Source organism: Triticum aestivum, chromosome 7D, assembly GCF_018294505.1.
Source record: "Triticum aestivum cultivar Chinese Spring chromosome 7D, IWGSC CS RefSeq v2.1, whole genome shotgun sequence".
NCBI classification, from domain to species: domain Eukaryota; kingdom Viridiplantae; phylum Streptophyta; class Magnoliopsida; order Poales; family Poaceae; genus Triticum; species Triticum aestivum.
The window spans coordinates 594074747-594085960 of record NC_057814.1 but is presented as its reverse complement, the minus strand read 5'-3'; the positions used below and the strand labels follow the sequence as shown (position 1 = coordinate 594085960).

General features: G+C 44.2%; 1 pseudogene; it reads left to right on the top strand.

Moving 5' to 3' along the window:
* The first annotated feature begins 6524 nt into the window (after nt 1-6524).
* On the top strand, nt 6525-7285 carry LOC123165631 (ethylene-responsive transcription factor ABI4-like; annotated as a pseudogene).
* Nucleotides 7286-11214: the final 3929 nt, after the last annotated feature.

The window sequence follows — 11214 nt, the reverse complement described above, 5'->3', positions numbered from 1 at the left end:
AATATATCATCCACATATAAGATTAGAAATGCTACAGAGCTCCCACTCACTTTCTTGTAAATACAAGCTTCTCCAAAAGTCTGTATAAAACTATATGCTTTGATCACCCTATCAAAGCGTTTATTCCAACTCCGAGAGGCTTGTACCAGTCCATAAATGGATCGCTGGAGCTTGCACACTTTGTTAGCTCCCTTTAGATCGATAAAACCTTCAGGTTGCATCATATACAACTCTTCTTCCAGAAATCCATTCAGGAATGCAATCTTTACGTCCATTTGCCAAATTTCATAATCATAAAATGCGGCAATTGCTAACATGATTCGGACGGACTTAAGCAGCGCTACTTGTGAGAAGGTCTCATCGTAGTCAATCCCTTGAACTTGTCGAAAACCTTTTGCAACAAGTCGAGCTTTATAGACAGTAACATTACCGTCAGCGTCTGTCTTCCTCTTGAAGATCCATTTATTCTCAATTGCTTGCCGATCATTGGGCAAGTTAACCAAAGTCCACACTTTGTTCTCATACATGGATCCCATCTCAGATTTCATGGCCTCAAGCCATTTTGCGGAATCTGGGCTCACCATCGCTTCTTCATAGTTCGTAGGTTCGTCATGGTCTAGTAACATGACCTCCAGAACTGGATTACCGTACCACTCTGGTGCGGATCTTACTCTGGTTGACCTACGAGGTTCGGTAGTAACTTGATCTGAAGCTTCATGATCATCATCATTAGCTTCCTCACTAATTGGTGTAGGTGTCACAGGAACCGATTTCTGTGATGAACTACTTTCCAATAAGGGAGCAGGTACAGTTACCTCATCAAGTTCTACTCTCCTCCCACTCACTTCTTTCGAGAGAAACTCCTTCTCTAGAAAGGATCCATTTTTAGCAACGAATGTTTTGCCTTTGGATCTGTGATAGAAGGTGTACCCAACAGTTTCCTTTGGGTATCCTATGAAGACACATTTCTCCGATTTGGGTTCGAGCTTATCAGGTTGAAGCTTTTTCACATAAGCATCGCAGCCCCAAATTTTAAGAAACGACAACTTTGGTTTCTTGCTAAAGCACAGTTCATAAGGTGTCGTCTCAACGGATTTTGATGGTGCCCTATTTAACGTGAATGCAACTGTCTCTAGAGCATAACCCCAAAACGATAGCGGTAAATCAGTAAAAGACATCATAGATCGCACCATATCTAGTAAAGTACGATTACGACGTTCGGACACACCATTACGCTGTGGTGTTCCGGGTGGCGTGAGTTGCGAAACTATTCCGCATTGTTTCAAATGTAGACCAAACTCGTAACTCAAATATTCTCCTCCACGATCAGATCGTAGAAACTTTATTTTCTTGTTACGATGATTTTCAACTTCACTCTGAAATTCTTTGAACTTTTCAAATGTTTCAGACTTATGTTTCATTAAGTAGATATACCCATATCTGCTTAAATCATCTGTGAAGGTGAGAAAATAATGATACCCGCTGCGAGCCTCAACATTCATTGGACCACATACATCAGTATGTATGATCTCCAACAAATCAGTTGCTCGCTCCATAGTTCCGCAGAACGGCGTTTTAGTCATCTTGCCCATGAGGCACGGTTCGCAAGTACCAAGTGATTCATAATCAAGTGATTCCAAAAGTCCATCAGTATGGAGTTTCTTCATGCGCTTTACACCAATATGACTCAAACGGCAGTGCCACAAATAAGTTGCACTACCATTATCAACTCTGCATCTTTTGGCTTCAACATTATGAATATGTGTATCACTACTTTCAAGATTCAACAAAAATAGACCACTCTTCAAGGGTGCATGACCATAAAAGATATTACTCATATAAATAGAACAACCATTATTCTCAGATTTAAATGAATAACCGTCTCGCATCAAACAAGATCCAGATATAATGTTCATGCTCAACGCTGGCACAAAATAACAATTATTCAGGTCTAAAAATAATCCCGAAGGTAGATGTAGAGGTAGCATGCCGACGGCGATCACATCGACTTTGGAACCATTTCCCACGCGCATCGTCACCTCGTCCTTAGCCAGTCTTCGCTTAATCTGTAGCCCTGTTTCGAGTTGCAAACATTAGCAACAGAACCAGTATCAAATACCCAGGTGCTACTGCGAGCTCTGGTAAGGTACACATCAATAACATGTATATCACATATACCTTTGTTCACCTTGCCATCCTTCTTATCCGCCAAATACTTGGGGCAGTTCCGCTTCCAGTGACCAGTCTGCTTGCAGTAGAAGCACTCAGTCTCAGGCTTAGGTCCAGACTTGGGTTTCTTCCCTTGAGAAACAACTTGTTTGCTGTTCTTCTTGAAGTTCCCCTTCTTCTTCCCTTTACCCTTTTTCTTGAAACTGGTGGTCTTATTGACCATCAACACTTGATGCTCCTTCTTGATTTCTACCTCCGCAGCCTTTAGCATTACGAAGAGCTCGGGAATTGTCTTATCCATCCCTTGCATATTATAGTTCATCACGAAGCTCTCGTAGCTTGGTGGCAGTGATTGAAGAATTCTGTCAATGACACTATCATCCGGAAGATTAACTCCCAGTTGAATCAAGTGATTGTTATACCTAGACATTTTGAGTATATGTTCACTGACAAAACTATTCTCCTCCATCTTGCAGCTGTAGAACTTATTGGAGACTTCATATCTCTCAATCCGGGCATTTGCTTGAAATATTAACTTCAACTCCTGGAACATCTCATATGCTCCATGACGTTCAAAACGTCGTTGAAGCCCCGGTTCTAAGCCGTAAAGCATGGCACACTGAACTATCGAGTAGTCATCAGCTTTGCTCTGCCAGACGTTCTTAACGTCGTCAGTTGCATCTGCAGCAGGCCTGGCATCCAGCGGTGCTTCCAGGACGTAATTCTTCTGTGCAGCAATGAGGATAATCCTCAAGTTACGGACCCAGTCCGTGTAATTGCTACCATCATCTTTCAACTTTGCTTTCTCAAGGAACGCATTAAAAATTAACGGAACAACAGCACGGGCCATCTATCTACAAACAACATAGACAAGCAAAATACTATCATGTACTAAGTTCATGATAAATTTAAGTTCAATTAATCATATTATTTAAGAACTCCCACTTAGATAGATATCCCTCTGATCATCTAAGTGATCACGTGATCCAAATCAACTAAACCATGTCCGATCATCACGTGAGATGGAGTAGCTTTCAATGGTGAACATCACTATGTTGATCATATCTACTATATGATTCACGCTCGACCTTTCGGTCTCAGTGTTTCGAGGCCATATCTGCATATGCTAGGCTCGTCAAGTTTAACCCGAGTATTCTGCGTGTGCAAAACTGGCTTGCACCCGTTGTAGATGAACGTAGAGCTTGTCACACCCGATCATCACGTGGTGTCTCGGCACGACGAACTTTGGCAACGGTGCATACTCAGGGAGAACACTTTCATCTTGAAATTTAGTGAGAGATCATCTTATAATGCTACCGTGAATCAAAGCAGAATAAGATGCATAAAGGATAAACATCACATGCAATCAATATAAGTGATATGATATGGCCATCATCATCTTGTGCTTGTGATCTCCATCTCCAAAGCACCGTCATGATCACCATCGTCACCGGCGCGACACCTTGATCTCCATCGTAGCATCATTGTCGTCTCGCCAACTATTGATTCTACGACTATCGCTACCGCTTAGTGATAAAGTAAAGCATTACAGGGCGATTGCATTGCATACAATAAAGCGACAACCATATGGCTCCTGCCAGTTGCCGATAACTCGGTTACAAAACATGATCATCTCATACAATAAAATATAGCATCATGTCTTGACCATATCACATCACAACATGCCCTGCAAAAACAAGTTAGACGTCCTCTACTTTGTTGTTGCAAGTTTTACGTGGCTGCTACGGGCTGAGCAAGAACCGTTCTTACCTACGCGTCAAAACCACAACGATAGTTCGTCAAGTTAGTGCTGTTTTAACCTTCTCAAGGACCGGGCGTAGCCACACTTGGTTCAACTAAAGTTGGAGAAACTGACACCCGCCAGCCACCTGTGTGCAAAGCACGTCGGTAGAACCAGTCTCGCGTAAGCGTACGCGTAATGTCGGTCCGGGCCGCTTCATCCAACAATACCGCCGAACCAAAGTATGACATGCTGGTAAGCAGTATGACTTGTATCGCCCACAACTCACTTGTGTTCTACTCGTGCATATAACATCTACGCATAAAACCAGGCTCGGATGCCACTGTTGGGGAACGTAGTAATTTCAAAAAAATTCCTACGCACACACAGGATCATGGTGATGCATAGCAACGAGAGGCGAGAGTGTTGTCCACGTACCCTCGTAGACCGAAAGCGGAAGCGTTAGCACAATGCGGTTGATGTAGTCGTACGTCTTCACGATCCGACCGATCCAAGTACCGAACGTACGGCACCTCTGAGTTCAGCACACGTTCAGCTCGATGATGTCCCGCGAACTCTGATCCAGCAGAGCTTCACAGGAGAGTTCTGTCAGCACGACGGTGATGATGATGCCACCGACGCAGGGCTTCGCCTAAGCACCGCTACGATATGATCGAGGTGGAATATGGTGGAGGGGGGCACCGCACACGGCTAAGAGATCAAGAGATCAATTGTTGTGTCTAGAGGTGCCCCCTGCCCCCGTATATAAAGGACCAGGGGGGAGGAGGCGGCCGGCCAGGGAAGGGCGTGCCAGGGAGGAGTCCTACTCCCATCGGGAGTAGGACTCCCTCTTTTCCTAGTTGGAGTAGGAGGGGGAAGGAAGGGAAGGAGAGAGGGGGAAGGAAAAGGGGGCGCCCCCCCCCCCTCCTTGTCCAATTCGGACTAGAAGGGGAGGGGGCGCGCGGCCAGCCCTAGCCGCCCCTCCTCTTCTCCACTAAGGCCCATCTTGACCCATTAAACTCCCCGGGGGGTTCCGGTAGCCCCCCGGTACTCCAGTATATGTCCGAAACTCCCTGAAACCATTCCGGTGTCCGAACATAGTCATCCTATATATCGATCTTTACGTCTCGACCATTTCGAGACTCCTCGTCATGTCCATGATCACATCCGGGACTCCGAACAACCTTTGGTACATCAAAACACAAAAACACATAATACAATCGTCAACGAAACTTTAAGCGTGCGGACCCTACGGGTTCAAGAACAATGTAGACATGACCGAGACACGTCTCCGGTCGATAACAAATAGCGGAACCTGGATGCTCATATTGGTTCCTACATATTCTACGAAGATCTTTATCGGTCAAACCGCATAACAACATACGTTGTTCCCTTTGTCATCGGTATGTTACTTGCCCGAGATTCGATCGTCGGTATCTCAATACCTAGTTCAATATCGTTACCGGCAAGTCTCTTTACTCGTTCCGTAATACATCATCTCGCAACTAACTCATTAGTTACAATGCTTGCAAGGCTTATAGTGATGTGCATTACCGAGTGGGCCCAGAGATACCTCTCCGACAATCGGAGTGACAAATCCTAATCTCGAAATACGCCAACCCAACAAGTACCTTCGGAGACACCTGTAGAGCACCTTTATAATCACCCAGTTACGTTATGACGTTTGGTAGCACACAAAGTGTTCCTCCGGTAAACGGGAGTTGCATAATCTCATAGTCATAGGAACATGTATAAGTCATGAAGAAAGCAATAGCAACATACTAAACGATCAAGTGCTAAGTTAACGGAATGGGTCAAGTCAATCACATCATTCTCGTAATGATGTGTTTCCGTTAATCAAATGACAACTCATGTCTATGGCCAGGAAACATAACCATCTTTGATTAACGAGCTAGTCAAGTAGAGGCATACTAGTGACACTTTGGAGATACCTTTACGGACATGATAAAAATAGAAATACCAAATATTGTGTTTTTATCAGAAAAATTAATTTATTTTATTTCGCAAATTCCTTAGACCGTCATATTCCTAACTTAACGATGATGCTTAACCACGTTGGAAAGAAATGCATGGAAAAAAAGACAACCTTCGTTTAAGAAAAGACAAACTTCACACAATATATGTATAAGCAGCAGAAAAGTGTGGTTCACATCAGCTTTTTTTAGTGGATTCACATCAGCTAAGCGCACATAATCTAGAAACGGCCGAGTGAGAGAGCTGTGAGCAACAAAGTGTGGTTCACATCAGGAAAGCAGTCGCCTCACAATAGTAACGGCCGAGCGGGAGAGCTGTGAGCAACAACGTGTTAACAGTATAAGCTAGGAGAAATACAACTAAACAAAAGTGAAAAGGAACAATGCAAGCTGTAAGGCGTGGTTCTTTACGTGCACGCCATCATATATATATTTTGTCAGTGTTAATAACCACTCCCCGTTCCTGGTGAGGCGGCGTGGTTCCAGTGACGGTGAAACGTATGTTACGCGACACACGGGTGTGGGCTGCGCAAGACCCGCTATTAAACCCCCCATCGTCTTGCACACATCAGGTATCCACCTCAAAGCGCATCCACCCCCGTTCGACTGTGGTAGAGGCCATGGCAGCCGCAGCGGCGGGTGAGAACAGCAGGTTAACTGGAGTGAGAAAGAAGGGGGTGGGCGGGGTGGGCAACAGTTCGCCGCAGCTATCAAGCACCCGGTGACGAAGAAGTTGTTGTGGCTGGGGACGTACCAGTCCCCTGAGGTCGCCGCTTGCGCCTATGACCTCCCGGCTAGGGAGCTGATGGGCACAATGGCAAAGCTCAACTTCCCCTACCCTCCGTCGGCCATATTGGTTAAGGAGGTGATTACTGCACCGAGGCATCGCAAGCATGGTCACGACGCACTGCTCTTTCAGGTCGTTACATTGCCACCGGACCCCACAGGACCGCCTCCACCGCCGCCCAAGCTGGTAGTTTACTTTCCCTTCCCCTTTGAAGCGCCCGCCGGCGACACCCCACCGGTGCCTGCATACCCGTTCCTGCACATCCCGCTTCCGGCACGAGCACGTCTCAGCCTGCAGCCGGCACACGTGCACGCACCTGCTCCACAGCCACAGCAGCCAATCCGATGGATGCAGATCGTGGCGCAGGCGGAAAGCTGCTTAAGCTCCTCAAGAGAACCCCTAGGGGCTCCGTCTCGCCACCTGGTGTTCAAGATACCCAAGCTGTTCGTCGTTCCAGTCACTCCTAGTGCTCCAAAAGAAGGGACTGATGACAATTTCACCAAGCCGTGGTATTTCCCTGATTCTCCTGCTGTTTAGCCTCGGCCGTGCGCAATATGCACCGAGATCACATAGTCGTGTGCCATCATAATCCTAGGCAATCTGAATCAATCTATCATATTAGTTTTAGTTACAAATGTATTTTCATTGTTGTTCTTGTGTGTCACTACCATGCAATGGGTTTACTGTGGTGTTGTTTATCATCATGTTGTTTCTTTTTACCAATCATGTAATCTTTTCACTCTTGTCGTGTGTTTTGTTTTGGTGTGGGTGCAGTCTTGTCTTATGTTACGATATTGTATTTTGAGTAGAAATCATGTGATCAGTTTACACCATTAGTTAATCAATATGTTGTTTAGTGTGGCATTTGAGATAATTATTTTGAGGTGAAGAGAGAAAATATTGCTCAATCACCAGTGTTGTTACAATTTTTAGTGCAAAGTGAAGAAGTATGAAATATGCAAATTTCAAATTCAGGAAATCAGGATAAAGGATCGAAGGACGCTGAAAAATAATCAAAGTCCATACTCTGATGTCATCCAAGCGCGCGGTTGTTGTAGTATATCATGAACAAAGTTTGTTGTAACCTTTAGAACTGAACTTAAATGGCCACCAACAATAAAATCCCCGACGGCTTTAATAGTTTCTGTCTTGAAGGCGGCACGGACATTAATCTCTATCAAGATTTCTCAGGTGATTGCGGCCATGAATTCTGGTACATATCACTCTTAACAGTGTTAGAAGTATCCAAATGTATAGAAAACTATAGTAACTCATGTCTGGTGATATCTAAAGTAGTGACGGTCTTCTGTATATTAATTTTATTCAATAAGAATAATCTGAAAAAATGTAGAGCGCAACCATTGCACGACCATATTTGAAGTACAAACTTATTAGTTGTCTTCATGAAACGTTTTTATAATAATATTTGGGGCATTCTGTTGTAGTACTTATATCTTGGATTAGCAGTATGCATGTCGTATAGCATATCCTTATTTTTGTTCCATGTACATAATATTGTTGCATCATGAAATTACTAGTGAATGTAGGTATTGTCCAATTGGGTTATTCCAGGTAATGATTGCAAATGTAGTCCATTCTAGTACTGACTCACATCAAGAGGTCTTTTACTTGCCTTGTGTAACGTGAGTCTCAGATAAGTTTAGAGGACAGCTGATGATGTTCTTGAAAGGTTCAGCCCTATTGGGTATGTAGAAGCAACAAGATGTTTGAATTTGGCGCTAGGTTACTGGATAACATAGTTACTAGGTCAAAAGCTTTGCTAACCTTACACTAAAAACCTAAAATTGCATCTTTCTTGTATCTTTTGCTTTCTTTGTCATAAATCACATATGCCACTTTTGGCAATAGATTTAGTTGTTGCCACACAAACCAATTGTGTAAAACCCTAAAAGCTCAATTGCAGAAAGCTTCATACGTGTGGATAGCGTTGCCAAACAAAGTCATTTAGATGGAAACCCTAGAAACCGAAAACTCATTTTTATGTGAAAAACTTAGCACGCATTAAAAGCATGTGCATTCTTGAGCATTATCTCCGCATCTGATTTGTTGCTTTGTCTTTATATCAGTACCAACCATGCATCCAACTAATATATGGCATATGTAATTTTTTTAATATTGTGCTTTCACACACACACACATGCACACACGCGCACGGGGGCAGATATATACTTTGATGATTCAATACATTGTATAATACTATTGGCATCATATTTTTGTACTGGCGCATATTTTACACTATTGTGGTTCTTCAAATTTAGCATAATAGCGTACTAATAACAAAATTATTTATTTCCGGGAGAAAACATATTACTCAAACACAAAGGTGTTACAATTTTTTAAGTAAACCAAAGAATTATGAAATATTGCAAATTAAAATTGAAAGAAAGACAACACAGTCCTAACTTGTCTACCATATCGCACAGACTAGTGAGCAACTAAGTAAATGTCTCTCATAAACTTTTGTCCTACACCACTGCGTAGGAAGTTGCATTGTACACAAGTTTGGCATAATTGATCCAGAAACTCCATAATAGTATACACTACTACAGAACGGCCTAGCGGTGGCGGGTCACAAATAGATGCCCGCCACTAAAAGATTTTTCCGACGGCTAAGACGGTAAGAATTTACTAGTGGCGGGTGGCATTTTCTGCCCGCCACGGTAGATAGTATAGTAGCAGATAGTATTTGCGACAGTTAAGAACCAAGGTTTTGTTGGGGAATGTAGTAATTTCAAAAAAATTCCTACGCACACACAGGATCATGGTGATGCATAGCAACGAGAGGGAAGAGTGTTGTCCACGTACCCTCATAGACCGAAAGCGGAAGCGTTAGCACAACGCGGTTGATGTAGTCGTACGTCTTCACGATCCGACCGATCCAAGTACCGAACGTACGGCACCTCCGAGTTCAGCACACGTTCAGCTCGATGACGTCCCGTGAACTCCGATCCAGCAGAGCTTCACGGGAGAGTTCCGTCAGCACGACGGCGTGGTGACGGTGATGATGATGCTACCGACGCAGGGCTTCGCCTAAGCACCGCTACGATATGATCGAGGTGTAATATGGTGGAGGGGGGCACCGCACACAGCTAAGAGATCAAGAGATCAATTGTTGTGTCTAGAGGTGCCCCCCTGCCCCCGTATATAAAGGACCAGGGGGGAGGAGGCGGCCGGCTAGGGGAGGGCGCGCCAGCGAGGAGTCCTACTCCCACCGGGAGTAGGACTCCCTCTTTTCCTAGTTGGAGTAGGAGGGGGAAAGGAAGGGAAGGAGCGAGGGAGAAGGAAAAGGGGGTGCCCCCCCTCCTTGTCCAATTCGGACTAGAGGGGGAGGGGGCGCGCGGCCAGCCCTAGCCGCCCCTCCTCTTCTCCACTAAGGCCAATCTTGGCCCATTAAACTCCCCGGGGGGTTCCGGTAACCCCCCGGTACTCCGGTATATGTCCGGAACTCCCTGAAACCATTCCGGTGTCCGAATATAGTCGTCCAATATATCGATCTTTACGTATCGCCCATTTCGAGACTCCTCGTCATGTCCATGATCACATCCGGATCTCCGAACAACCTTCGGTACATCAAAACACAAAAACTCATAATACAATCGTCACCGGAACTTTAAGCATGCGGACCCTACGGGTTCGAAAACAATGTAGACATGACCGAGACACGTCTCCGGTCAATAACCAATAGCGGAACCTGGATGCTCATATTGGCTCCTACATATTCTACGAAGATCTTTATCGGTCAAACCGCATAACAACATACATTGCTCCCTTTGTCATCGGTTTGTTACTTGCCCGAGATTCGATCGTCGGTATCTCAATACCTAGTTCAATCTCGTTACCGGCAAGTCTCTTTACTCGTTCCGTAATACATCATCTCGCAACTAACTCATTATTTACAATGCTTGCAAGGCTTATAGTGATGTGCATTACCGAGTGGGCCCAGAGATACCTCTCCGACAATCGGAGTGATAAATCCTAATCTCGAAATACGCCAACCCAACAAGTACCTTCGGAGACACCTGTAGAGCACCTTTATAATCACCCAGTTACGTTGTGACGTTTGGTAGCACACAAAGTGTCCCTCCGGTAAACGGGAGTTGCATAATCTCATAGTCATAGGAACATGTATAAGTCATGAAGAAAGCAATAGCAACATACTAAACGATCAAGTGCTAAGCTAACGAAATGGGTCAAGTCAATCACATCATTCTCTTAATGATGTGATTCCGTTAATCAAATGACAACTCATGTCTATGGCCAGGAAACATAACCATCTTTGATTAACGAGCTAGTCAAGTAGAGGCATACTAGTGACACTTTGTTTGTCTATGTATTCACACATGTATCATGTTTCCGGTTAATACAATTCTAGCATGAATAATAAACATTTATCATGATATAAGGAAATAAATAATAACTTTATTATTGCCTCTAGGGCATATTTCCTTCAGTCTCCCACTTGCACTAGAGTCAATAGTGTAGATTACACAGTAATGATTCTA